Consider the following 4,576-nt stretch of genomic DNA (forward strand, 5'->3'; position numbering starts at 1 on the left):
TTAGTTGCTGGGACTATCCCTGACCTTGAAGCTACAATAGACATTTAAGTCTTACCTATTAATATCTGAATAAACTACAAATGAAACACATTAATCCAAATTACTATCTAAAACATGGGAGCTGAGATGAAGGGTTATTTTACCTTACTATTTAAAATGTAATTAGGACCTGATATGATGTTCCACCTTTTTGATCCTAACCTCCTCAAACATCGGTCCATCTGTTTTTTTAGCTGTTCTGCCTCCTTTAAATACCATTTCTTCTCCTTCTCCTCTATACTTCCCCATTCGCCTTTAAGGGATTTCAGGTCACCTGAGATTAAAATGTTATATACTTTTTTTTTCTAGGTAACTTTATATATGCTGCACTAGTGTTTGAAAATAAAGGCTTTATTTTATTTACAAGGCACAAGTACAGAGGCAATGTTGAGACATTGCTAGGTTGTTTTCTATGGTCTGTATCTTCCAAATTCTATTCACAATCAGGTAATGTTTGGAAAGATGTCAGCAGCAAGGCTAGGAATCTCTACAGTTGGTGTTGATTGGCAGTTGAAGGCTCGGAAATCAGGTAGACTTTTCGCTGTAGGTCAGGGATGTAGCTGTAGGTCTTCTCCTTCACAGCATACACACACCAGCTCCTTGACTTCTTGTACAGTCGTCTGTACCTGTTGTATGGATGTTCTAATTTCTTCACTTTATTACATTTTTAAAGCTATAATCACCCAGACTAAGATAATCCTCTAATAATAAACAGTATCTAGTGCTATCTAGAGAATGCAAATCTCTTTCCAGCATACATTAGGATCTGGTTTTGGAAGGACTCCAGATCTGATGTTGATCTGCAGATTTTTTTTTTTTCCAGAAATAACAGGGAAGGTTGTGAGGCAAGCACAAAGTATTGTATAGTTACATTATTGTAGTTGGCATGTCACCATACCTATATTTATTTGAGTAAAAGTCATACATCCGATTTCATTGGAAACATGGAGTATTCCACACCATAATTTCTGAAAGCCAGATATAAAAGAGTAGCACCCTAACACACTCCCTTCTCTACCTCCCCAAACTCAGCTCCTATGCTATAAAAGGCTAAACATAAATATTTTCAAGTAACAAAATAACAGAACAGAAATCAGCTGGACAGGATAACCTGTCTTTCAAAATCTTACCAGAAACTGTTTATAGGTTTCAGCTTGCTTACAGCACCACCAGAAGGGGTTCACAATGTCTTTGGACCAGAGTAGTAGAATTCCTTGCCCAGGTTGTTGGCCAGCCTGAAAGACTATAGTACAAGTTTAGCAGCTACCCTCTTAATCCAATGAATGTGTCTGGCAGTAACCTTCCTTTATCTGCACGAACCAGTCTGTGCTCTGAATCAGCCACAAATCTCTTTACAGTATGATGATCACACTTACATTTTCATTGCACTATTTAATGCTTTTCTGCAACAGAGAGATCCTTTTTCTTTCCCATATTGCTTGAAACCTGTGGCCTGCTTAATAATGTGGAACATCCTTCTTAAGTAGTGTGTTTTTAATTGGGCTCACCTGGCAAACTAATGATCACTGGTGTCTGAGATAGATTTCAGCGATCCAAAGAGCCCAATACCATCGATGAGTTTGATTGGAAAACTAAATATTTAATGTTTATGACATTTAATTCCAATTTGCATAATAATTTGGAACGCGGTGTAAACAGAAGAGACATTTTGGCATAGTTGTTCCCCGACAGCAAAATGTTCACAGCTAAAATAAAGACTCCAGGCTGTATGCCAAACTTTGGTTGGGAGTTCCACAGCCATACAGTATGGCCATTTGGAAAAACCTGTATACAAAAATTCAGAATAAATATTTATTGTAAAAACATACAAGTATTGATGCTTTGGCTCTTAGAGGTTATCAACTCACAACTAATTGATGCATTATGTGTCTCTTTGATTGATCTTGATGTCAAAAGGGGGAAGGGCCCTACACTCCTTAGATGTCTATGCGTTCCAATGGATGCACTTGTCTACTGGTAGGGTAATGAAGGTTACAAGGCTCTTCAGGCAGTCTTCATAGGCAATGTAAGCATGATGGCCAATTAGGTCATCATCACAGAGGACTTCACACTGGTCAGGCATGTAATCTGTTTCTTGCTCCTCCCCAGGGCAGTCGTGGACAGTCTCATCAATTCCAATGACTGACAGTTTTTCAATATTTTTATTGGTGGGAAGAGCTCCCCCCATTCTACTTAGCCATAAGAGAAGAAGTATAAAGCAGTGTCATCAATGATAAAAACAATGTTTTCAACAATAGTTTGACTTTCATCAGGTGGTGCTCCATCTGCCCAGTCAATGCTACAGACAAGAAAGATTATTCTCCATTAAATATTCTCAAATTTAAAAAAGAATCTGAAGCAGGAGAAGAAATTCACTTACACACTGTTCATGACATAATTTAATTGGTCCTCATTCACATTGGGTTCATCTTCTATCAGGCTCATGGATGTCAAACTACAGGAACAAAGTATATATGATAAAAAATGAAAGTAAGCTGCAATAAACAGAAATCAAGAACAAACAGAAAACAATACAACCAAATCACACTCAGCTTTTCCCAAGGCATTTATCCTTGTTTCCCTCTGTCAAACTTCTCCATATCCCTTTAGTTTTGAAGATGTAGGTATTTTTGTGGGGGCTCAACAACAACAGTTTCCAAACAAGTATGAATCCATTAGGATCTGACACTATCTATGAGTATACTGACCAGTCTGAAGCAGAGCCACTTCCAATTGTTTATCCTGGTGCAATGAACACCGACATTCATTTTGATGGGGTTGAAGTTGAAGGAAAACATAATTATGTCATAACTACGGAAAACAGAATAAACATAAATAGCTAAACTGATCACAATGTCATCTGGACTATACGTTGCCCTATTTCAGAGATTCGGTAGTAGCTCGTTACTAGGGGATAAATAATATGTGTGTGTTTTGACCAACTTGCACAAGGCTAAATGTAGCTAAAAAGGTGGTGCAATTAATTATTCCGCGCAATAGTTGCTTATACATTATGTTTGGTCTACCAACCCACAACGCATGTTATTTTTTCTTTGTCTTTTGCAGTCAACACAACAAATGTTAGCTAGGTTGTTACAATATTTTCCAGCAGCGAATGGAATCAAGGAATGTCTGCTCGGACATAACTTAGCTAGCTAATGTTTGCTCATTTTGACCAGCTCGTTGAAATAAATCCTAATCAATGTTCTTGTTTCTTTTATTCCTAAAAGCGGAGATACGTTTTAGGCTTCTCCAAGATTTTTGTTTGACACGATCATTTTCAGATTTCAAGAAACATACAACATACACTTTCTCCTAGAAGTATTTTTATGGCATCACGAATCTTAAAGGTTTTCTGGGGGTATCATATGTCCGTGATTGGTGTTATACAGGTTTCAACACCAGCAGTGATCATGGTTGTAAAAATAGCTGCAGCGTGTGTCTTCATACAGATTGTCAGAACCAGCCTCAGAAAACACAAAGCAGTGCCCAGATTGTAAGCGAATATGTTATTCTGACTTTTGTTACCGCCATCATAAATGCTTGAAGTTCCACAAAGTTGCAGGTCGTTGGGTTAGTAGGTGTGACCATAAGAAATACTGTATCGATTGTGGCTATCAATACAATGTTAGTATCACCAACTATAAACAGCACAAGTGCACAGTTAACATGTGTACCAATTGTAATGTGGATCTGACTGTTGAAATGAACCATCAATGTATCATAAAACCCTCTAAACCCGAAGAACCCAGTGAGCACTAAATGTTTTCAGATTTTGAGACAATTGCCAATCCTGTGGACGGTTTACATACTACATATTTTGTGTGTACAATAACCTTTAATATCAAGATGTGGTGTTCGGCGGGAGGTGGTTGTGTCGCAGTTATTTTCCAAAAGTTGGCCGAAATACAGTGACTACACATTTATAGCACACAACTCGAAAGGTTTTGATGGTTACATCTTGATGCAAAACCTTGCTAACAAAAATATTGGTTGCTCATGATTTTTACAGACAGCACATTCAATCAGAGATACATTGATAGTCACCGTTTCCTACCGATGAAGCTGGCAGCTTTGCCACATGCTATGGGTTTTAGGGACTCGAAAAAAGGCTACTTTCCTTTCAAGTAAAACATGAAAGAGAATGAGAACTATGTTGGCACCCATCCAGAACTACATTACTACGATGTGAATACCATGATGGCTAAAGAAAAAGAAGAGTTATTGCAATGGTACAAGACAGTTTCTAAAGACCTTTGTCTTGCAGGATGAAATAAAGGCTTACTGCGTGAATGATGTGGTCATCTGGAGAGAGGGTTGTATGCGATACAGACTACATTTTCTGGAATATGGTGGTGTTGACCCCTTCCGATCAATTACGATTGCTTCAGCTTGCATGAAAGTGTTCTGCAACAGATTCTTCACCAAGGACACAATTGCATTGGTCCCCTCAGACAACTACAATTATTGTCAGAAGATGTTCTCAAACAGCTCAATCCAATGGTTTGAATATCTGGCCTTTGATGAGAATATATCA

General features: G+C 38.0%; 1 long non-coding RNA gene across 2 annotated transcripts; it reads right to left on the reverse strand.

Annotated features, from left to right (window-relative positions):
• Positions 1–219: 219 nt before the first annotated feature.
• On the reverse strand, positions 220–1,491 carry LOC105029025. 2 transcript variants are annotated; one of them, XR_829441.1, is made up of 3 exons: positions 1,416–1,491; positions 1,170–1,274; positions 220–665 (listed from the first exon to the last, which is right to left on the reverse strand). It is a non-coding gene; the product is annotated as an uncharacterized LOC105029025 (long non-coding RNA). The 2 variants fall into 2 exon arrangements; XR_004575645.1 differs by having other exon boundaries at positions 1,170–1,282; positions 1,416–1,485.
• Between the last annotated feature and the right edge of the window lie 3,085 nt (positions 1,492–4,576).

The sequence above is a fragment of the Esox lucius genome, chromosome 4 (assembly GCF_011004845.1).
Source record: "Esox lucius isolate fEsoLuc1 chromosome 4, fEsoLuc1.pri, whole genome shotgun sequence".
NCBI lineage: Eukaryota > Metazoa > Chordata > Actinopteri > Esociformes > Esocidae > Esox > Esox lucius.